Here is a 25,896-nt window from a genome sequence, read left to right as displayed (position 1 = left end):
TTCGAGTCCCGCCTCGGGCATGGATGTGTGCGATGCTCTTAGGTTAGTTAGGTTTAAGTAGTTCTAAGTTCTAGGGGACTAATGACCTCAGAAGTTGAGTCCATAGGGCTCAGAGGCATTTGACGATAGTATAGATTAATTCTGAGCCACAGGACTGTTGCATCAACGTACTTTATTGGCGGTGCGGTTCTAGGCGCTACAGTCTGGAACCGTGAGACCGCTGCGGTCGCAGGTTCGAGTCCCGCCTCGGGCATGGATGTGAGCGATGCTCTTGCTTCTACGTCAGTACAGATTAATTCTGAGCCACAGGACTGTTGCATCAACGTATTTTATTGGCGGTGCGGTTCTAGGCGCTACAGTCTGGAACCGCGAGACCGCTGCTGTCGCAGGTTCGAGTCCCGCCTCGGGCATGGATGTGTGCGATGCTCTTCCTTCTACGTCAGTACAGATTAATTCTGAGCCACAGGACTGTTGCATCAACGTATTTTATTGGCGGTGCGGTTTTAGGCGCTACAGTCTGGAACCGCGAGACCGCTGCGGTCGCAGGTTCGAGTCCCGCCTCGGGCATGGATGTGTGCGATGCTCTTGCTTCTACGTCAGTACAGATTTATTCTGAGCCATAGGACTGTTGCATCAACGTATTTTATTGGCGGTGCGGTTCTAGGCGCTACAGTCTGGACACGCGCGACCGCTGCGGTCGCAGGTTCGAGTCCCGCCTCGGGCATGGATGTGTGCGATGCTCTTGCTTCTACGTCAGTACAGATTAATTCTGAGCCACAGGACTGTTGCATCAACGTATTTTATTGGCGGTGCGGTTCTAGGCGCTACAGTCTGGAACCGCGAGACCGCTGCGGTCGCAGGTTCGAGTCCCGCCTCGGGCATGGATGTGTGCGATGCTCTTGCTTCTACGTCAGTACAGATTAATTCTGAGCCACAGGACTGTTGCATCAACGTACTTTATTGGCGGTGCGGTTCTAGGCGCTACAGTCTGGAACCGCGAGACCGCTGCGGTCGCAGGTTCGAGTCCCGCCTCGGGAATGGATGTGTGCGATGCTCTTGCTTCTACGTCAGTACAGATTAATTCTGAGCCACAGGACTGTTGCATCAACGTATTTTATTGGCGGTGCGGTTCTAGGCGCTACAGTCTGGAACCGCGAGACCGCTGCGGTCGCAGGTTCGAGTCCCGCCTCGGGCATGGATGTGTGCGATGCTCTTGCTTCTACGTCAGTACAGATTAATTCTGAGCCACAGGACTGTTGCATCAACGTATTTTATTGGCGGTGCGGTTCTAGGCGCTACAGTCTGGAACCGCGAGACCGCTGCGGTCGCAGGTTCGAGTCCCGCCTCGGGCTTGGATGTGTGCGATGCTCTTAGGTTAGTTAGGTGTAAGTAGTTCTAAGTTCTAGGGGACTAATGACAAGTGCTCAGAGGCATTTGAATCATTTTTTATTGTTGGCAGAACAGAGATATATGCTCCAATATCTAGGACAACTACTTCCCATGGCCGGCCGATGTGGCCGACCGATTCTAGGCGCTTCAGTCTGGGACCGCGCGACCGCTACGGTCGCAGGTTCGAATCCTGCCTCGGGCATGGATGTGTATGATGTCGCTAGGTTAGTTAGGTTTGGGTAGTTCTAAGTTCTAGAGGACTACTGAACACAAATGTTAAGTCACATAGTGCTCAGAGCCATTTGAACTACTTCCCATGAGTTACAATAGCGGTAATGTTAGCCTATAATACATCTACGGTAAAAATTTCACCATCCTCTATTTCTTTTTGTTACAATATTATATGCCGCTAAGACCGTGATAATGCTGTGAATTTCTAGTGGTCTCTGATTCCTCTTTTTTCTCAGATAATGTTTTACCTCTTCGACTTAGATGCGAATTTCATGTACTCGTAACGTAAGACCTCCAACCAGTGATAAATTTTCTATGGATACCTAATGAACTTCATTATCTCAATCCACATCCGTCCTCAGCTCGTGGACCGGTGGCTAGCGTTGCTGCCTCTGGATCATGATGTTGCGGGTTCGCTTCCCAGCCGAGTTGAGGATTTTTTCTGGCCGGGGACTGAGTGTTTGTGTTGTACTCATCATTTCATCATCCTCATCATTCGTGACGGTGGCTAGATTGGACTATGTAAAATTTGGGAATTGGTACGGGCGCTGATGATAGCGCAGTTGAGCGCCCCACAAACCAAACACCATCATCATCATTTCGTATCCATCAGCCAGTCTGCCACGAAAGTCAGTTTAATCACTGCCTTCATCAGAAAAAGTCAAATTAGAGGCCTACTCCGAATATGGCAAGAACCACTGGAAACTAAGTTGTTCATGTTGTGATCTGTAGTTTGAAAACTGCTGTGGTTCAGCTACCTTTTCATCTGTGCGCAACTACTGAAAAACACATGAATGGAAAAAAGTCGCAACATCAAAAAGTAATTATTGTACAGTAATGAAATTTCGCTAATTCACATTACAGGGTATCACGTTAATGTAAGAGTGCTATAAGCCGTAAATGCTGCTACATTAATAACTGGTGTAACCGCAAGAATATTGAATAGAAGTATGCAGATGAGCAAATACAAGGTGCTGTACTCGTGCCGGATGGAGTTCCATGCCTGTTTCACTTGGTGGGTCAGTACAGGGAAGTCAACGCTGTGCATGGATGGCGCTGGAGCTGTAGTCCGATGAAGTCCCATATGTACTCGATTGCAGACTGATCTAGTGATAAAACAGGCCACGCAACGCAACATCTTGACAATCTTAGAGCATGTTGGGTTACAACGGCATATGGGCGAGTGTTGCTCTGTTGGAAACAGCCCCTGGAATGAAGCTTCCTGGCAGATTAAAACTGTGTACCGGACCGAGACTCGAATTCGGGAGTCCTGAGTTCGAGTCTCGGTCCGGCAGAGTGACAATTTCATTCTAGTCCTTGGGATGCTATTCACGGATGGCAGCACAACAGATCGAATCACCAGAATGACTTACAGATTTGCGGTCTTGGTGGGTCAAATAGCCACGAAAGCGCTCCTGCAGTCATACGAAATTGCGCCTCAGACCATAACTCAAGGTGTAAGTCCAGTGGTCTAGCACGCAAACAGGTTGGTTGCAGGTGCTCACGTGGCCTTCTCCCAACCAACACACGGCCATCACTGGCCGCGAGGCAAATCGGCTTTCACCAGGGAACATAACAGATCTCCACCCTATCCTCGAAAGATCTCTCCTTGACACCAGTGATGTGGCAAATGGCATTGATTTGGGGTCAGTGGATTGATCGCTACGGGGTGTCTGGCTCGGAGCCGTTCTTGAAGTAACTGAGTTGTAACAGCTCGTTGTGTTCAGTGGTGCTAACTGCTCTGGGTTTGCTGCTGCAGATTCACTACGATGCGCCAGATGAATACGCCGAACACGATGGTCTTCCCTCCCGGTAGTGCCATATGGTCCGTCTTCTTGCGACCGGACATTTTTGTGACAACTGCTGTCAGGAATCGAGTACAGTTGCTACATTCTTGCCAAGTCTTTCTGCAATATCCCAAAAGGAACATTCAGGTTTTCGTAGCCGTTTTACACGACCTCGTTTAATCTTAGTTGGGTGTCGATAATGGCGTCTATGTCGCCTCAGAGGGATTCTTGACTGACATAAACTCACCAAGTTCAGTCTCAAAGGCAACTTAATCTCACGACTGTTAGAGCTCGTATTTGAAGAAAAGTCGATTTGTTTCCTCATAGTGGCGCTACTAACTCCACTCTTACGCTACATGCGTGACAGTTGAACAGACATCATCTCTCTCTCTCTCTGCCGGCCGCGGTGGTCTAGCGGTTCTAGGCGCTCAGTCCGGAACCGCGCGACTGCTACGGTCGCAGGTTCGAATCCTGCCTAGGGCATGGATGTTTGTGATGTCTTTAGGTTAGTTAGGTTTAAGTAGTTCTAAGTTCTAGGGGACTGATGACCACAGATGTTAAGTCCCATAGTGCTCAGAGCCATTTAGACATCATCTGAAATGTATAAACGCGCCTACCTCTTTTGCTTTGCGTTGCACCACACCTTCTAAGTGTTGCTATTTTTCCGTCAGTGTCCGTCCTTTTAAAACTGCTTACTGTATTCGAGTCCTGGTCTTCAACAACTTCTGCCCACACATTTCCCTCTGTTACGTGATTGGCTCTGAGCACTATGGGACCAAACATCTAAGGTCATCAGTCCCCTAGAACTTAGAACTACTCAAACCTAACTAACCTAAGGACATCACACACATCCATGCCCGAGGCAGGATTCGAACCGGCGACCGTAGCGGTCACGCGGTTCGAGACTGAAGCGCCTAGAATCGGCCTGTTACGTGATTCACGACTTTTTTATGCTTCAGGAGGTGTCCTACCAATCGATCCGCTCCTTTCCGACGTAAACTTAGTTTCCCCAATCCGATCCAGTATCTCCTGGTTAGTTATTCGATCTATTCATCCAATAGTCAGAATTATTCCGTAACATAACATTTAAAAAATTTCTTTTGTGTTCTTGGCTAAACTGTTTATAGTCCAGCTTTCCTCTCCGTACAAAAATACTTCCAAATTTTCAGATACATATTGAATATTTATAAATTTTGTTTTTCATAAATGATTTTCTTGTAGCTGACAGTGTGCATTTCATATCCACTCTTCTTTGGCTATCTTACTTTACTGCCCAAATAGCAAATCTCATCCCCATATTTAATGTCTCATTTCGTAGTTTCATTCGCCACAGCTGCTTGATGTAATTCGACTACATTTCATTACCCTTTTTATATTTTGTCGATGTTCGTGTCATATTTTCTTTTTCATTTTTTTCAAGTCATCTTCAAAGTCTTTCGTCGTCTCTGACAGGATTAGAATGTAATAATCAAACGACAAATTTTTATCTTTTCTTTCACTGACCTTTCGGTCCCTTTTAAAACAATTTTTTGGTTTCCTCCCTAGCCTGCTCAGTGTACAGTATGAGTAACATCGGCTGTAAGGTAAAACCCTATGTCACTCTCTTCCTGTAAGGTCAACAGACCAAGCGACTTCGATCGCCATACGATACTGCCGGACTGCAATTCCTTACCAACCGGCATCTGGGAGTTCGCTGAGCTCACGCCGGAAACATGGGTCAAGTATTACCTTGACACGGCATAGCTATGTTGCTTCGAATACCAAGTTAACCAATGTTCGATATGCCTATGCCTCGAGAGAAAGAAACCAATGAAATTAAATTTCAAGTGTGGTATGTCTACATCTGTATTCAAGAAGTCGCATTATAGTGTGTAGCGGATGGTACTTTGTGCACCACCGTCACTCCCTCTCCTTCCATTTCCAGTCGGCAATTTTCCACTGGAAAAACAATAGTTGACCTTCTTGTGACGTTGTGCCGGGTGTAAGAAGGAAGCAGTATATTGATTAACTCTTTTTGGAACGTACGCTGCAGGAGTATCTACAGCAAACTACACCGTGATACAGCATGCCTCTCTTAAAGCGTGCCGGGAGTTGTCGCAGAGCGGTTCTGGGTGCTTCAGTCTGGAACCGCGCGACCGCTACGGCCGCAGGTTCGAATCCTGCCTCGGGGATGGATGTGTGTGATGTCCTTAGGTTATTTAGGTTTAAGTTGTTCTAAATCTAGGGGACTGATGACCTCAGATGTTAAGTCCCATAATGCTCAGAGCCATTTGAACCATTTCTCTTAAAGCGTCTGGCAATGGAGTTAGCTGAGTATATCTATACGTTTTAGCATGTATTAAATGCACCTTTTAGTAACCGCGCTGTTCTTCTTTGCTTCTCCTCTGTGTCCTCTATGAATTCTGTTTGGTATGGATACTACACCGAAAAGCTGTATTCAAGTATTGGAGAACGGGTGTTTCGTAAGATGCCTTCTTTGTGGGGAGTAAGAAATAATAGGGCATTCATAAGAACTTCACATTTTTACAATTACATTTTTATAATTTCTACAAACGAAATCAAACTTGCTTTACCTTCTTGGGCTGTTCGCTCTCACTGCAGTGTCACAGCAAACCACGTGTGTCATAATTTCGGCAATAGAATACTTTGATGCAGGCTTCTCGGGGTGTAATTTCTTTTTTTCTGTCCATAGGATAAGAGCAGTTTTGTAGGTTTTTGGTGAAATTATTAACCTGAAGACAAAAATAGACATGGCGGTGTTGCAATCGGGAGATTACGTTTGGGTGACGAGGGAGGATTGCACTAGCGAGAACATTTAGAACAGGAAGGAGGGGGGGGGGGGGGGAATCACTTTATTACTGCATAATGTTAATCCTTCATCATCTTGTAAAATAGTGGATTTGTTCGTGCTTCGCCGGCCAGAGTGGCCGAGCGGTTCTAGGCGCTACAGTCAGGAGCTGCGCGACCGCTACGGTCGCAGGTTCGAATCCTGCCTCGGGCATGGATGTGTGCGATGTCCTTAGGTTAGTTCTAGGGGACTGATGACCTGAGAAGTTAAGTCATAGTGCTCAGAGCCATTTGAACCATTTGTTCGTGCTTCGCGTGAGTCAGTTATCGGAAGATATTTATTGTAGACGTAAGGCTTCATTAATCACGAAAATTTTTGTTCCCGGTTCTTGCAAGTTTCGCAGCTTTTGATGAAGTAATGACGACGTTCCTATATTTTGCCACGTATTACACTTTTTCAGATAAAATATAAAGAAATACGTGAGGTAAGTACTATTTTGGTTTATTTGCAGCGTAAGTAATGTGAAAATTGCAAATGAAGCATTGTTTTCACATAGACTCGACCGGACGACCATCGACTTATACACACATCAAAAAAAGTTTTCCATCACCCCTGTTCCCAGAACTCCTGAAGATAGAAGTTGACTGTGGATGATGTATTACACACACATTCCCTCTGACTGTTCAGAGATGTCACTAAACCCGCCCAAAGATGTAAACAAACATGGATGAGAAGCGCCAATTAGACGGAGGGGTTCCGACAGCCGATCAGGAAGGAGATTCGCAGCTTGTGTTGTCTGTAGTTCAACCATGCCTAGGCGGTAAATACCGCGGTTCAATCGTGTCTGCATTGTTACTTTATGCCAGGAAGGGCGCTCAACAAGGGAGGTACCCAGGCGTCTCGGACTGAACAAAAGCGATGTTGTTCGGACATGGAGGTGTTACAGAGGGACAGGCTCGATAAGACCCAAGGGCTACTGCTGCAGTGTATGACCGCTACGTACGGAGTGTGGCTCGGAGGTACCCTGCCAGCAACGCCACCATGTTGAATAACGATTTTCGTACAGCGACAGGACGTCGTGTTACGACTCAAACTTTGCTCAGTAGGCTGAATGGTGCGCAACTGCGCAACTTCACTCCCGACGACCATGGCGAGGTTCATCTTTGCAACCATGACACCAGGTAGGGCGGTACAGATGGGCCCAACAACATGCCGAATGGACCACTCAGGTTTGGTACCACGTCCTCTTCACCGATGAGTGTCGCATATGCTTTCAATCAGGTAATCGTCGGAGACGTGTTTGGAGATAACCCGGTCAGGCTAAACACCTTAGACACACTGACCAGCGAGTGCAGCAAGGTGGAGGTTATCTGCTGTTTTGGGGTGGCATTATTTGGGGCGACGTATTCCGCTGGTGGTCATGGAAGTCGCCGTTACGGCTGTACGATACGCGAATGCCATCCTCCGACCGATAGTGAAAACATATCGGCAGCATATTGGCGAAGCATTCGTCTTCATGGGCGACAATATGCTCCTACATCGTGCATATCTTGTGAATGACTTCCTTCGGGACGTGACATCGCTCAACTAGAGTGGCCAGCATGTTCTCCAGACATGAACCCTCCCGAACATGCCTGGGATAGATTGAAAAGCGCTGTTTATGGACGTCGTGACCCACCAACCACTCTGAGTGATCCACGCCAAATTGCCGTTGAGGCGTGGCACAATCTGGACCAACAGTGCCTTGATGAACTTGTGGGTAGTAAGCCTGAATACAGGCATGCATCAATGCAAGAAGACGAGCTACTGGGTATCAGAGGTACCAGTGTGTGCAGCAGTCTGGAACACCACCTCTGAAGGTCTCGCTGTATCGTGGTACAACATGCAATGGGTGGTTTTCATGAGCAATAAAAAGGACGGAAATGATGATATTCCAATTTTCTGTACAGGTTCCGGAACTCTCGGAACCGAGGTGATGCAAAACACTTTTTGATGTGTGTAGTTCCATATCCTCTCCCATTCGTCAGTCACTGTGGGGAGGAGGACGACGGTTCAATCCCGCGTCCGGCCATCCTGATTTAGGTTTTCCGTTCTTTCCCTAAATCGCTCCAGGCAAATGCCGGGATGGTTCTTTTGAAAGGTCACGGCCGACGTCCTTCCCCGTCCTTCCCTAATCCGATGAGACCGATGACCTCGCTGTTTGGTCTCTTCCCTCAAACAATCCAATCCAATCCAATCCAATCCATCGTGGGGAAACCATGCTAGCACAAAATGCTCATGCCTCGCCTGACCCACACCAAAAATACAGATTCTGTAAAAGCTTTGCCATTAGAACCTCCCTCAACTCTCACGTTTATTTGCAAGACACACAGGAATTAATGAGATGTAGCCGCTGGAGTGCACTGATTTACATCACGGAGGATAATTTAAAATCTGGGCCTGACCGTGATTCGAACTGAGGTGTCCTGCTCACTAGGCAAATGGTCTGACCACTAAGCCATCTGGACACAGTCGTCATCGCACCTGCACGGATTATATTAACACCCCTCCCGTCAGACCCAAATTCTCAATTTATCCTCAAGTGCATCTACTGTGAAGGGATGATTTACCAGCAGCACATTAATTATACATGTGGTGTCTGTTGTTTTGGACATGTCCGGAAGAACAGAAACCACATTTATGCTATCATTTGTTGCCAAGCCCTGCATATAACATAAATTTCGACGACATCGTTAATGATGAGAAAACGCGGTCCCCGTATCAGCATCGCACCTATCTTATCTGCGGCAGGCTTTATGTGGTCATTCCACATTATCGCTCGTAGATGTTTTGTGGTTGTGACTTCTTCCGGTGATTGCCCGCATCTCGTGGTCGTGCGGTAGCGTTCTCGCTTCCCACGCCCGGGTTCCCGGGTTCGATTCCCGGCGGGGTCAGGGATTTTCTCTGCCTCGTGATGGCTGGGTGTTGTGTGCTGTCCTTAGGTTAGTTCGGTTTAAGTAGTTCTAAGTTCTAGGGGACTTATGACCACAGCAGTTGAGTCCCATAGTGCTCAGAGCCATTTGAACCATTTTTTTCTTCCGGTGATTATTTCGCAGTCATGTAACAGTAATGGGTCTCACTGTCTGTTTATGCACAGTATGTCCCATTTGTTGATAAAATGAGGAGGGATAGTCAATAGTTTTCTTCCAGTGTTTCTCGAGCTATATCTATGTCACAGCTTAAACGGACATTCCAATACATTACACCATAGTTCTTCAGTAGTAGAAGCACTTGTAGCAGTTAGAGAGGGTAGTCAAATTAAATGTAGAACTGGCGGCAGCCTTAGGAGATTGCACTCGGCCAGGTGGCAGGTGGCAGCTCCGTCGCGAGCATTTTAATCTAGGCAGCCTAGCCACCATCCCCTCCATGGCGGCGTCCCCTTACCCCACCCCGACCGACCCCCTATCCGGGGCCCCGCCGTACACACACCCACCATCTGGAATGCCGCCCCGCTCGCGTGTTTATTCTGCGTTAATTAAATTTTGTTCCCTCTCTAATTGGGGAGCTCGGGGTGAGTCCGAGCGGTGCCTCATGTGCCGCGGCTCCAAGACGTATAAATCAAACCGCGCCGCCTTGTTTTGTTTGCGTTCACAGCCCGGTGCGCCGTCGGCAAATTGAATTGCTCGCCGGTGGCGCACCTCGTCCGCTCCGGCAGTCGTGCAATCGTTCGGCGCGGTTGCGTGATTGTCGACTCAACTAATTTCCACGTACGCCTTACATGCTTGATGACTGCCTGCCGGATGCACGGACTCGATGCAAGACCAGCTAATGTAGCTCGTCACTCAGGACCGCTTCGCAACACTCCGTCCCAGTCTCTTCTATTGGAAAAGAACGAAACAGGGAATCCTTCTGGCGCGGTTTTTTACAGCTTCTATATATGCAAATATTATTTAAGGCCTGTCCGCCGCGGTAGCTGAGTGGTCAGCGTGACAGACTGTCAATCCTAAGGGCCCGGGTTCGATTCCCGGCTGGGTCGGAAAATTTCTCCGCCCAAGGACTGGGTGTTGTGTTGTCCTAATCATCATCATTTCATCCCCATCGACGCGCAGGTCGCCGAAGTGGCGTCAAATCGAAACACCTGCACCAGGCGAACGGTCTACCCGACGGGAGGCCCTAGCCACACGACATTTCCATTTCAGGCCTGATGGTCTACCGGTAAAGCGCTTGTCTGGGCACCGAAAGGGTGCGGGATCTAATTCTACTGGGACTAAAAAAAGTAGTTCAAATGGCTCTGAGCACTGTGGGACTTAACATCTGAGGTCATCAGTCCCCTAGAACTTAGAACTACTTAAACCTAAGTAACCTAAGGACATCACACACATCCATGCCCGAGGCAGGATTCGAACCTGCGACCGTAGCAGCAGCGCGGTTCCAGACTAAAGCGCCTAGAACCGCTCGGCCACACCGGCCGGCTCATGAAATTTGTATCCGAGTCGAAGAGTCATCAGAGAGAAAACAGGAATTACAGACCACTAGAAATTCACCGCATTATCACGGTCTGAGCGGCATATAATCCTGTAACAAAAAGAAATAGAGAGAGGCGAAATTTTCACGGTGGGTGTATTATAGGCTAACAATACCGCTATTGTAACTCATGGGAAGTAGTTGTCCTACCGGCGACCGTAGCAGTCGCGCGGTTCCGGACTGAAGCGCCTAGAACTGGGAGTTTTTTTTGCGATTTAACACCCCTTAGCGACGTGAGGAGTGGCAAGGAACGAAACATGGTCCTGGTCCCGATTTGGTAACTTGAGTAGCTTAGGAGCATGCAAGTAACCAAAGAGGCGTCCAGCTGAAAGACTTTATTTACAGTTTTGGTTTGCTTTGCTAGCAAAGACTACACAACCAACAGTAATACAAAAGTGTAATGATAACATAATTGCAACTTTCACAGTAGAACAAGGGGATGCCGTAGTATTATAAGTTTGTAATGTAAATTAAAAACACGAAATTATGACCCACGTTTCGAACTGGGCCAGTTCCATAGAAGAATGGCAATCGCAGCAACTTATAACTGAATGCAAGATAAGGGTGTAATTCACAAATATTAATTCTTAATGGAAAGCTGGGACACAAACAGACGTCCCGGTCTCATAACCGGGCTGGTTCCGTGGTGGGATAAGATCCAAAAGAACATATAGATCAAAGCAGGATACCAGCATCCAGTCATCTCTTGCTGCTTATACACTGAGTGGCTACCAAGTCGCAATGCAATCGAAGAACACGTAAACATTTTGTGGGTAAACGCAGCATCATACCTAGCCACTAGGCGGGTTGGATGGCATAAACAAGTGTCAGCGTGGTAACTTTTCACTATACTTTTCACTATATCTCATAAACGACTCGCACTAGTATTCTGCAACGAACACCCCCGACAATCTAAATTACCCAATTTTAATCTCTTAATGTCAGTAGTCATTGTCCCAATCAAAAAAGTGCACTTTTCACAAAAACAGGCACGTTCTAAGTTTTATTTCAATCTGTTATTGGCTAATACTACGAGCTCTTGACTACCAACCTATTCCGTGAGCCCCACTAGTGACAGCAATCCTGAAACTCACACTGAATTCCATTGTTTAAAATTATAATATCTGAAACCAGAAACCACGGAGAAGCAGTAGGGACAACGAGATAGCTTTAGAAGATAGAAGATAAGCAGGTTTCTTCTCGAACCATTACGGGGTGCAGACTCATAGATTTACCAATGCGGGTTATCCTACGTATCTTTCCATATGCTTCCTCACTTAATGGGTAGCTTAGGGTGTTACAGTAACGAAAATAGTAATAATAATAATAATAATAATAATAATAATAATAATAGTAATAATTTAGTGTGGTACAATGGTTTGAAGCACGTTTTCGAATTTTACCACCTGCCCACAAGTTCAACTGCTTTACTTCACATATTGGACATACGAACTGTTTGTTTAACTTGAGACAACTAAATATGTCGAAAAGGGCACTTCATACAAAAAAAAGTTCTACGTGAGAAAATAAAACTAGTAAAGGTGTCATCTATCTGTGCTACAACTGGACACCTCCTAATCCCCGCTGCCCGCGGTGGCCGAGCGGTTCTAGGGGCTTCAGGCCGGAACCGCGCGGCTGCTACGGCCGCAGGTTCGAATCCTGCCTCGGGCATGGATGTGTGTGTTGTCCTTAGGTTAGTTAGTTTTAAGTAGTTCTAAGTCTAGGGGTAGCGTCTTTGATTCATAATCAAAACGTCTTCGGTCCCGGGTTCGATCCCCGCCACTGCCTAAATTTTGATAAATAATCAGCATTGGCGGCCGAAGACTTCCGGCATAAGAAGTCAGCCTCATTCTGCCAACGGCCTTGTCAAAGAGGGCGGAGGAGCGGATAGAGGTTCAGGGCTCTCTCTTGTCCTAGGGGTGGGAAATTGCCCCTAAAGGCGGAAGAATCAGCAATGATCAACGACATGAGGATGCAGAAGGCAATGGAAACCACTGAATTAAAGACACGTAACGTGTATCCACAGGACATGTGGCCTGTAATTGAAGAAGTGTCATGATGATCTCTCCATTGGCAAAAGATTCCGGAATAGTCGCCCATTCGGATCTCCGGGAGAGGACTGCCAAGGGGGAGGTTACCATGAGAAAAAGATTGAATAATCAACGAAACGATAACGTTCTACGAGTCGGGGCGTGGAATGTCAGAAGCTTGAACGTGGTAGGGAAACTAGAAAATCTGAAAAGGGAAATGCAAAAGCTCAATCTAGATATATTAGGGGTCAGTGAAGTGAAGTGGAACAAAGACAAGGATTTCTGGTCAGATGAGTATCGGGTAATATCAACAGCAGCAGAAAATGGTATAACAGATGTAGGATTCGTTATGAATAGGAAGGTAGGGCAGAGGGTGTGTTACTGTGAACATTTCAGTGACCGGGTTGTTCTAATCAGTATCGACAGCAGACCAACACCGACAACGATAGTTCAGGTATACATGCCGACGTCGCAAGCTGAAGATGAACAGATAGAGAAAGTGTATGAGGATATTGAAAGGGTAATGCAGTATGTAAAGGGGGACGAAAATCTAATAGTCATGGGCGACTGGAATGCAGTTGTAGGGGAAGGAGTAGAAGAAAAGGTTACAGGAGAATATGGGCTTGGGACAAGGAATGAAAGAGGAGAAAGACTAATTGAGTTCTGTAACAAGTTTCAGCTAGTAATAGCGAATACCCTGTTCAAGAATCACAAGAGGAGGAGGTATACTTGGAAAAGGCCGGGAGATACGGGAAGATTTCAATTAGATTACGTCATGGTCAGACAGAGATTCCGAAATCAGATACTGGATTGTAAGGCGTAACCAGGATTTGTCGACCTGGAAAATTTTAATTTCCCATGTTTCTGATAACGTGAAGAATATGGGGAAATCGACCTTGTACTACAGCTAAAGTATTAAACATAAGATTTTAGACTTCGTACTGTTTTATGGTTCATCTGTACGTCTACCATCCTCCTCTATCAAGGATTTGGACAGGTAGCAACTACTGAGCTATGAAATCGACCGAGTATTTACTGCTGGCGGAAATATCTGAAAGAAAGAGGCGATTTACTGCCTCGAAAAGCTTCATGAAATTGCAGCTAAAACTATAATACAGAGGTGAGACAAAAAAAAATATACAAAAAAATTTACAGAAAAAGCCTTTATTCTGGAAAATATCTAATACTTTAATTGAGAAAAATGATTCACTCTTTGAGATTATATACATATATCCCGCAGCACAGAACAAAGTTCTTACAACATAATAATACAACCTCCAGAGTCATAATCATTCGAGACGATGATAATTAGAAACACACGACTGTTTCAAGATATCGAAAAGCAATTTAGAATAGTCAGTAGAGACTCTGGGTGTTATTTGTTTGAAAATGAGATATTGCGAACTGTATCAGCATCCTGAGAATATCTCCGGATGTTTCAGGAAGAGAAATTCAAAACAGATCACATTCTCGGAATGACTGATGATCAGATGATTATGTGAGCTCTCTTTGTCATCTCACTGCAAGATATGCACCGTTGGCTGCTGTAAAGGGAAAGATACGTTCACGATACTGACATCTTAGGTGACATTCCACAGTGTACGTTGAATTTAGAAATCTTCTCAAGAATCATGAATTTTAAAACTAACGAAAAATAGAAAAAAACTAATTTTGGACTGAGGAACGGAAGAAAAACTTTATCGAGAAGAATAAGATATTTGGGACAAAAGCAAATTCAGATAAATAACTTCTGTTGTGCTCCTCAGTTGGCCGTAAAACTGTGTAGAAGAACTGGGTGCCGGCCGGCAGGAGTTGCATTGCAGTTCTAGGCGCTAGTCTGGAACCGCGTGACTGCGAAAGCAAAGAGAGCTTCACTCCAAGTTTAAACGCAGCCAAAACATCTCAGACAAACAGAAGCTAAACGACGTCAAAGTTAGCGTAAGGAGGGCTATGCGTGAAGCGTTCAGTGAATTCGAAAGTAAAATTCTATGTACAGACTTGACAGAAAACCCTAGGAAGTTCTGGTCTTACGTTAAATCAGTAAGTGGCTCGAAACAGCATATCCAGACACTCCGGGATGATGATGGCATTGAATCAGAGGATGACACGCGTAAAGCTGAAATACTAAACACCTTTTTCCAAAGCTGTTTCACAGAGGAAGACCGCACAACAGTTCCTTCTCTAAATCCTCGCACAAACGGAAGAATGGCTGACATCGAAATAGGTGTCCAAGGAATAGAAAAGCAACTGGAATCACTCAACAGAGAAAAGTCCACAGGACCTGACGGGATACCAATTCGTTTCTACATAGAGTACACGAAAAAACTTGCCCCCCTTCTAACAGCCGTGTACCGCAACTCTCTAGACGAACGGAAGGTTCCAAATGATTGGAAAAGAGCACAGGTAGTCCCAGTCTTCAAGAAGGGTCGTCGAGCAGATGCGCAAAACTATAGACCTATATCTCTGACGTAGATCTGTTGTAGAATTTTAGAACATGTTTTTTGCTCGAATATCATGTCGTTTCTGGAAACCCAGAATCTACTCTGTAGGAATCAACATGGATTCTGGAAACAGCGATCGTGTGAGACCCAACTCGCTTTATTTGTTCATGAGACACAGAAAATATTAGATACAGGCTCCCAGGTAGATGCTATTTTCCTTGACTTGCGGAAGGCGTTCGATACAGTTCCGCACTGTCACCTGATAAACAAAGTAAGAGCCTACGGAATATCAGACCAGCTGTGTGGCTGGATTGAAGAGTTTTTAGCAAACAGAACACTGCATGTTGTTATCAATGGAGAGACGTCTACAGACGTTAAGGTAACCTCTGACGTGCCACAGGGGAGTGTTACGGGACCATTGCTTTTCACAATATACACTCCTGAAAATGGAAAAAAGAACACATTGACACCGGTGTGTCAGACCCACCATACTTGCTCCGGACACTGCGAGAGGGCTGTACAAGCAATGATCACACGCACGGCACAGCGGACACACCAGGAACCGCGGTGTTGGCCGTCGAATGGCGCTAGCTGCGCAGCATTTGTGCACCGCCGCCGTCAGTGTCAGCCAGTTTGCCGTGGCATACGGAGCTCCATCGCAGTCTTTAACACTGGTAGCATGCCGCGACAGCGTGGACGTGAACCGTATGTGCAGTTGACGGACTTTGAGCGAGGGCGTATAGTGGGCATGCGGGAGGCCGGGTGGACGTACCGCCGAATTGCTCAACACGTGGGGCGTGAGGTCTCCACAGTACATCGATGTTGTCGCCAGTGGTCGGCGGAAGGTGCACGTGCCCGTCGACCTGGGACCGGACCGCAGCGACGCACGGATGCACGCCAAGACCGTAGGATCCTACGCAGTGCCGTAGGGGACCGCACCGCCACTTCCCAGCAAATTAGGGACACTGTTGCTCCTGGGGTATCGGCGAGGACCATTCGCAACCGTCTCCATGAAGCTGGGCTACGGTCCCGCACACCGTTAGGCCGTCTTCCGCTCACGCCCCAACATCGTGCAGCCCGCCTCCAGTGGTGTCGCGACAGGCGTGAATGGAGGGACGAATGGAGACGTGTCGTCTTCAGCGATGAGAGTCGCTTCTGCCTTGGTGCCAATGATGGTCGTATGCGTGTTTGGCGCCGTGCAGGTGAGCGCCACAATCAGGACTGCATACGACCGAGGCACACAGGGCCAACACCCGGCATCATGGTGTGGGGAGCGATCTCCTACACTGGCCGTACACCACTGGTGATCGTCGAGGGGACACTGAATAGTGCACGGTACATCCAAACCGTCATCGAACCCATCGTTCTACCATTCCTAGACCGGCAAGGGAACTTGCTGTTCCAACAGGACAATGCACGTCCGCATGTATCCCGTGCCACCCAACGTGCTCTAGAAGGTGTAAGTCAACTACCCTGGACAGCAAGATGTCCGGATCTGTCCCCCATTGAGCATGTTTGGGACTGGATGAAGCGTCGTCTCACGCGGTCTGCACGTCCAGCACGAACGCTGGTCCAACTGAGGCGCCAGGTGGAAATGGCATGGCAAGCCGTTCCACAGGACTACATCCAGCATCTCTACGATCGTCTCCATGGGAGAATAGCAGCCTGCATTTCTGCGAAAGGTGGATATACACTGTACTAGTGCCGACATTGTGCATGCTCTGTTGCCTGTGTCTATGTGCCTGTGGTTCTGTCAGTGTGATCATGTGATGTATATGACCCCAGGAATGTGTCAATAAAGTTTCCCCTTCCTGGGACAATGAATTCACGGTGTTCTTATTTCTATTTCCAGGAGTGTATATGAATGACCTAGTAGATAGTGTCGGAAGTTCCATGCGGCTTTTCGCGGATGATGCTGTAGTATACAGAGAAGTTTCAGCATTAGAAAATTGTAGCGAAATGCAGGAAGATCTGCAGCGGATAGGCACTTGGTGCAGGGAGTGGCAACTGACCCTTAACATAGACAAATGTAATGTATTGTGAATACATAGAAAGAATGATCCTTTATTGTATGATTATATGATAGCGGAACAAACACTGGTAGCAGATACTTCTGTAAAATATCTGGGAGTATGCGTGCGGAACGTTTTCAAGTGGAATGATCATATAAAATTAATCGTTGGTAAAGCGGGTACCAGGTTGAGATTCATTGGGAGAGTCCTTAGAAAATGTAGTCCATTAACAAAGGAGGTGGCTTACAAAACACTCGTTCGACCTATACTTGAGTATTGCTCATCAGTGTGGGATCCGTACCAGATCGGGTTGACGGAGGAGATAGAGAAGATCCAAAGAAGAGCGGCGCGTTTCGTCACAGTGTTATTTGGTAACCGTGATAGCGTTACGGAGATGTATAGCAAACTCAGGTGGCAGAGTCTGCAAGAGAGGCGCTCTGCATCGCGGTGTAGTTTGCTGTCCTGGTTTCGAGAGGGTGCGTTTCTGGATGAGGTATCGAATATATTGCTTTCTCCTACTTACACCTCCAGAGGAGATCACGAATGTGAAATTAGAGAGATTCGTGCGCGCACGGAGGCTTTCAGACAGTCGTTCATCCAGCGAACCATACGCGACTGGAACAGAAAAGGGAGGTAATGACAGTGGCACGTAAAGTGCCCTCCGCCACACACCGTTGGGTGGCTTGCGGAGTATAAATGTAGATGTAGATGTACACTGCTACGGTCGCAGGTTCGAATCCTGCCTCGGGCATGGATGTGTGTGTCGTCCTCAGGTTAGTTAGGTTTAAGTAGTACTAAGTTCTAGGGGACTGATGACCACAGCAGTTAAGTCCCATAGTGCTGAGAGCCTCTTTTTTTTTTTTTTTTACTGGGTGCCAAATCTACGCTAGCGTTGCATGTCTGTTACGTGTGCACGGTGTAGTATACCACCGACTGGTACTCGAAGTTGGAGCATTATGCACTACAAGAATCACCACAGTTAAAACTGTTCTGATGTATGATGTAGTCCCATAAAGTAAGTACGGGAAGACCGTCAGAATGTCTCCAGTGGAAGCCTTATTTCAAACATTTTAAGACCAGAGAACGCAGAGAGCAGAACTTTCCGTCGAGGTAAAGTCGTTGCTAGGGTCGTGGAAATACGATAACATGTAAGACTACATGTTCAACTAGTTTGGAGTCTCTTGGGGGAGGCAAAATGCAACTGCGTGTCTGAGTGTGTGCCTGGGGGAGTGGAATAACTCAGTCGCACGTCTTCCTTTTTGTAAGAGTAAGTGTGATTGGGCCCTCTACGTTAGCCACACTGGTCCGAGCTCAAAAATGATACGAAGGTTTCGATTGTGGGCTGTGTCTGCTGTTGTGGGGGAAGGCAACAATGGCCCTGTGGCTACGGCCTAATCAGAGGTATTAGTATAGTACAGTTCGGGTTCGCGTTTCTGTAAGTTAACGTTTGGCGTCAAGTCTCCAGCAGCGGCGCTCAACGTGAGGACCATGTTAACTTGAACACTTCTTGATCTAGCACTTCCTTGAATGTCAGAAGTTCCCGGTGAACTGTGGCTTGACAGGTTTAAAATCACTGTAAGTCGTTTCAGTTCGGTGGAACCACAGATTTCATCCTGCAGCATCGATGGTGTGTTGAGGCAAACAGAAACTGCTTTTTTTTTTGAGTCATCAGTGTTCTTGATGTAGTTGGTTTATGTTGTCCACCTCGAATTCCTGTCTCGCGCTAACCTTTTCATCGCAGAGTACCATCGTATGTCCTATCATCCAGTCTCTTCTTCTTGTCAGCATTTCCCATTTATTCCTTTCCTCGACGATTTTGCGGAGAACCTCCACACACCTTAGAAAGCTACCTTATTTTCTGCATCCTTCTGTAGCATCTCATATCCTTGGATCTTCTTCTGTTCTGGTTTTCCAATAGTCCATGTTGCACTGCCATACAATGCTGTGGTCCAAACGTATATTGTCAGAAATTTCTTCCTCAAAGTAAGGCCTAGTAGACTTTCCTTTGTCAAGACTCCACTCCTGCAGTTTCTCCGTTTCACTAATGTTCACCACATGTTGTGGATTCTAACAACTGGCAAGCGTGAAAGGAGTGGCAGATCTGTAGGCACACCAAGTTCCGGGAGGTGCGTTTCACCTGTGGGTACTTATACATGTGGTGGACCTGTTCTTAATTTTAGGTATGACAAACCTGCGTGGAGTGTGCAATATACTCTCCGTTAAAAGGTTATCTTGGCATAAGTTAACGAACAAACAGTGTAACATGAGTACAACCAAAATCGTTTTTAAAGAACTGAAGATGACAGTCTTACTTGTCGAAACCGGTCGATAAAAAACAGAACGCGATCTTGGCCGCAAAAAAATTCTGTAATTAAAGTTTCAATAACGTTTTCTAACGCGCACTGATAAAGTAGTCGCTAACCTTCATGATAGCACATGCGTCACTGGATCCACAGAGTCAAGAATTGGTAGGAACATAAGTTGAATACATGTCAAATGCACATACTGACACTCTCATCTGAACAAATAACATCATTTTATCTCTCCACTGTCCAGGTTTTATGGCTTGGCATACTTTTTTCCTGCTATTGGCATCTGCAGCACTGACGAGAGGTTTTGTAATTCCAACTCGCCCTGAATTTTATGGGGCTCCCTTCGTGTTGTTTTGCTGTTGACAAGGTTCGCGAAAGCGACATTTAGTTGTGCAGTGACTCTGCAGCTGTCGTTATCTTATTTGTCGTCACAATCCTCTTTTAACTGTCCGTCACAGTCCCTCTGCACACACTCGTTCCCACGTTGTGACTTAGCGGATGCCGTTTTCCATTTTTCCAAGCATATAGTACAAATCTTTGAAACTGTGCTTCTTGAAACACCATAGCCTTCGGTTACCTTGGTTACGGAAGAACCCACCACACGGACACCAAGGATTTGCTCACGTTTTAATGCAGTGTGCTACAACGTAATGCACTCACAACTACTCAGAACAGTGATCCGATCCCACTGACACTTGATACACATACTGGGGGCAGGTGCAACATGCAGGCTTGGGTAGCATCTGCATTTAAGTTCAAGCATGCATTTCTCGTCATCTTTCCATAGTTTCGTCCATCTCCTGAATTTTTATACTGCTGAAGTACGCAGTATTCCTCACAATGCATCCTTTGTCATTAACCTCGCTGCCGACGTCCAGCGGTTGACATAGTAATCCTGCTCGCATTATTAGCGTTTGAAGAATACCTCTTCTCTGGTTTGCGTGATGATTTGTACATTTGGGCAGGTACTCAACCATGTGCGTCGGTTTGTGATAGACGCTGTGGCCCAGGTTCTCTCCGTCCCTCCGTCCCTTTTCTACCACCATAGAAAAATTTTAACGGTTTCAGCTAACAAGGTCAGAATCCAGCCGTAATGACCATGGAAAGACGCTCTTGCGACGTGAACAGGTAGCCTTCGCCGATAGTGATAGAGGATGAATACTCAATGACAATGCTAGCCACCCGTGCAAGCGAAACGCAGCCAAACTCATTACGTAAACGTCGGCCAAAGATATTGAGCAACAGGCAGTTCGTATCAGTATCTTACCAGTAATCCAATCTCACCGAATATTCCTTCAGGTATCGAACTCCATACACGTAAAACTGCTTCAAACATCTGTTTACGTTACAAATTAGTTAACGTGTTACATTTTTGACGTTAAGTATGTAACTCCCATATAGACACAGATACAAAATCCTAATTGAGTTGGTTTTATTAGTAGTCGAAACAAAGACTAAGTTTTATCTTCTGTACAAAGCTCTGTTACCATCGAGAATCGGTAAAAATACAAAAGGAAGACTGTCATTACTAAACAGTGGATAAGCATAGTCTGGATATGTTGCACGTTGTTTGAAGAAGAGCTAATTGTTAACGTATCTCAAGGTTTATGACCTCATATCTCCTGAGATGTCTCGTACGGTGATATTTGCGTATATAGTTAGTAGTAACTAAAACATAAATAGTTGCTTAAGTTTTACTGTATGAACATCTACATCTACATCTACATCTACATCTACATGGATACTCTGAAAATCACATTTTAGTACATGGCAGAGGGTTCATGGAAGCACCTTCCATATATTTCTCTATTATTTCAGTCTCATACAGCTCGCGAAGAAAACGAACACCTGCATCTTTCCGTGCGAGCTCTGATTTCCCTCATTTTATTATGATGACCGTTTCTCCATAGGCAGGTCTGCGTCAACAAAATATTTTCGCATTCTGAGTAGAAAGTTGGTGATTGAAATTTCTTGAGAAGATTCCCCCGCGACAAAAAACGCCTATGTTTTACTGATGTCCTCCCCAAATCCTGTATCATTTCAGTGACACTATCTCTCCTATTTCGCGATAATACAAAACGTGCTGCCCTTCTTGAACTTTCTCGATGTACTGCGTCAGTCCTTTCTGGTAAGGATCACACCGCGCAGCAGTATTCTAAAAGAGGAGAGACAAACATAGTCTAGACAGTAGTGTAGTAGATCTAATACAATTTTCTGTTCTTTATTTGGGGGAGAGGGTGTTAGCTAAAACTTTTTTCGAAAAGGTGTGAAAGTATATCTAAACACAGTTTAAAGTCGCTAAGTGCTCTAATTTCAAATAGCCTGGGAAATTAGCGCGTCTTGAACTTCAGTGCATCAAGACATTTACACAATTTCGGACTTAAATGTTCTTTTTACTGTGTTAAACATTTAGTGCGTAATGATAATACAACGCCAGCACTTTAAATTTTTAAGGTCGATCGCTAATTATACAAGACATTGAAATTCGTTGCTCCTGGTACTCCTTATCGAATCTGAGACTTGTATTGGGTGGCGATTTCAGCTATTTAGTAAGCTAATTATTAACTAATATTTGTTGCTATCCCGTTTGAATGGTGCATCGTAATGGTGATTTAGATCTGAAATCACAGGGATATGTCACTGAAATTATTCTTCTTTGCGAATTATGACGTTTATACAGGATTATGCACGACCCCACTTCCATACTAACGTCAATGGAAATCAGAGAAATAACTATCTTCAGCTCCAGACGATTAGGAAATGTTCTGACCGATGGTCTCCGCTATCGGAGGACCTCGCGTCTATTTACTATTATCTGTGGTATTTTTGTCGTATGAAAATCTTGTAGTAAAAGACCTTAGGTTATCCATGTGTAGGAACAGTTTAATTATTCAGCTCATGGTGGACGCTGAGCTTCTGAAACATGTAGTGTTGTGAACAAATTTACTCTGTAGAAAAGGTTGAATGTTCTTCTCCTCTTTATTTATTCCCTTCTTTCAATGACCTCTGAATCTAAATAATTATCAGGCACACTTCACAAGAACGTCTTTGAATTATCTACATGAAACTGGTACACTCTTGACGCTATGTGGCGGAAGAACTTGGGATCTTCGTGTTTACTGTCCAAAGACAAGTCCATAAAAAAGGACTTTTTTATTATTTCATAAAGCTTATAGTTCATACTCAAATTAAGAACCAAAGATGCGCTACAATAGCTCATAAAGGTTCCTAAACCGGAATTTGAGTCAAGAGGTATTGTTAAACACCAGGAATTCTGCTCATACTGACGCTACACTTCTTTACAGGCACTACGCCCCATCACCGTCTCAGATTTCTTGTACCCTGAGCACGGTGTCTCCGTTGTGTAAGTTTTTATAGAGCCGTTTCGGTCTGCCTTAAGTACAGAATTATGGCGCTTTATTTGACAAAGGAAAGTGTTTTTGAAGGCGCGCAGAGGGACGTTTTATGATGTATGGGTCCATTACAAAAGCGGAGGAAATCGTATTTTATATCTCTTTTATAGAAGCGTTTCTGTACGCTTTAGGAGCATATATATGGTCGAGGAGAACGTATGCTTCCTCTCGTCGACATTTTTATGCAGAGACTTCCATAGTGCATAAAAATGCTGCCATAATTTTTTTCCCGTGTCTGTGTTCCAGTTTTGATCCCTCTGTTTCTGTATAGTTCCTTGGCTTAACCATTCGGAAAGTACACAAAAAAAGAAACTCCAAACTGAACCTTATAAATGAATATTTTTAACGTGATTGATTGTTGACTGATGGAAACAGACATTATCGACATTAAACTTCTTATCCCTATATATTTGAAGTACCCTCAATTTTTCTTCCACTACCTCAAAATTCGGAGTACACAACACATGTGTAAGCACTGGTAAATCTCTGTGTTAATCCTATCATCACTACACCTGGATAATTCAGGGACAAGATATAGACGAAAAACGAACGGATCCCAGTTGACACCCACTCCGCCAACCGAAAGTGGTGACACAGTGGTAACATTCAGGCCTCGTATTCGGCAGAGTAACGATTCAAACCCGCTCTAGTCATGAATATTTAGGATTTCTGTTACTTCACTAATTCGCATATGGCGAGTGCTGGGATGGATCCTTTGAAAGGGCAACCTGAGTTTGTGCTCCCTCTCTCTGACCTCGCTGTCAAAGGAATGATAAATCATTTTTTCCATCCCTCATCCGCAAACAGACCTGCGTTTCATTGGCCCACGAAATTTGGATAGCTAGTAATGAATACTGGTAACCCTACTCTAAACTAACGTTCTTTCGTACAGATCATTAAACAAAAGCTTCAGAAAATAATTTTAAAAACTGAAACTCAAAATTGTAAAGTGTATCTTACCGATCAACTGATACCAAAAAGACGAATTTTGAACATGGGATTCGCAACTGAAGTCAAAATTCCTGATGAGACCCAATAAAATGTTTTCTCCTTCGTCTGCCTGATTCTGAAATTCGGATCATTGTGCCAGGATATAACAAAGGAGATTCCACCCAGTTCGAAAATTTGGGAGGAAATATCAAGTTCTGACATTTGCCTTACAACTTAGAGGAACTTCATGGGAACTTTGAAACTAGTGAGTTGCTAATAATTTCATGTATGTCTAGTGTGTGTTTTATGAAGCATCTCATTATTTGTTTTAGAAAGAGGAAGTCTGATATCTGACAATCTATGGCACTCTAACACATAATTTCAACATAAATTACCAGTTGCGGTCGTCATCGGTCATGTTCTATATACTCTTATACGACGCGCTGGAAAACTTAGCTAACTCGAAGGTATCTCTGTACAGTGTGCGTACATATGCGTGCGTCAGTTTAACTTGGGTGGGAATTTTGCTTGTGCGCATAGACAGAAGAGCGGAAAGGTGTATGTTGAATACAAGCAGTAGTAAGTTTCTTTACTATTTTCTTTCCATCGCTGTGGATTCTATTGTTTTTCGAGGAATTTTGAAGTAGTTCCAAAGACGTACCAGGGATTGCTTCACAATTTACTCTAGTGTTTATTGTTGGAACAAGAAAACAAAGAAAATCGGCAAGCAGTACGAGGTGTGGCTAGAAAAAAATCGGACTAGTACTGGTGAAACAATAAAACGAATGCAATAAGGCTGAAAGTCGCGTGGCCTGTCACGTGACTCTCGCTCCGCCTACTGCTCGAGTTTCATCTGCCTCCTGCACTCAGTCTGCCCGTGGCGTCTGTTTTAATTAGTTGACGTTTTGTCTGTGCGTCGGAAAATGTTGAGTGTACAGAAAGAACAGCGTGTTAACATCAAATTTTGTTTCAAACTAGGAAAATCTGCAAGTGAAACGTTTGTAATGTTACAAGTGTACGGCGATGATTGTTTATCGCGAACACAAGTGTTTGAGTGGTTTAAACGATTTAAAGATGGCCGCGAAGACACCAGTGATGACACTCGCACTGGCAGACCATTGTCAGCGAAAACTGATGCAAACATTGAAAAAATCGGTAAACTTGTTCGACAAGATCGCCGTTTAACAATCAGAGCAGTGTCTGAGTTAACAGGAGTTGACAAGGTAAGTGTCGAACAAGTTTACCGATTTTTTCAATGTTTGCATCAGTTTTTGCTGACAATGGTCTGCCAGTGCGAGTGTCATCACTGGTGTCATCGCGGCCATCTTAAACCACTCAAACACTTGTGTTCGCGACAAACAATCATCGCCGTACACTTGTTGTAACATTACAAACGTTTCACTTGCAGATTTTCCTAGTTTGAAACAAAATTTGATGTTAATACGCTTGTCTTTCTGTACACTCAACATTTTCCGACCCACAGACAAAACGTCAACTACTTAAAACAGACGCCACGGGCAGACTGAGTGCAGGAGGCAGATGAAACTCGGGCAGTAGGCGGAGCGAGAGTCACGTGACAGGCCACGCGACTTTCATCCTTATTGCATTCGTTTTATTGTTTCACCAGTACTAGTCCGGTTTTTTTCTAGCCACACCTCGTATACATTCAGTGAACTTTACGGTGAGTGTAAATTTGTTCCACATATTGGCAGCACACATTAAGGAAATTTCAGTTTCTCTAATGTTTCCGTCTTCTGCCCTTTGATTATGACTAAGTTGGTAAGACTTCAAGCTATTTATACAGTAAAAATAACTACCAACAGCCGCGCGGGGTAGCCGAGCGGTCTTGGGCGCCTTATCACGGTCCACGTGGCTTCCCCCGTCGGAGGTTAGAGTCCTCCCTCGGGCATGGGTGGGTGTGTTGTCCTTAGCGTGTTTAAGTTAGATTAAATAGTGGGTAAGGTTAGGAACCGATGAGCTCAGTAGTTTCGTCCCATAAGACCATACGAAAAAAAAAAGAATGCCAACATTGGTGGCACCGAAATCAGCAAGCTTTTATA

Source organism: Schistocerca nitens, chromosome 5, assembly GCF_023898315.1.
Source record: "Schistocerca nitens isolate TAMUIC-IGC-003100 chromosome 5, iqSchNite1.1, whole genome shotgun sequence".
Lineage (NCBI taxonomy): Eukaryota > Metazoa > Arthropoda > Insecta > Orthoptera > Acrididae > Schistocerca > Schistocerca nitens.
The sequence above is the reverse complement of the archived record's forward strand: the minus strand, read 5'-3'. Positions refer to the sequence as shown.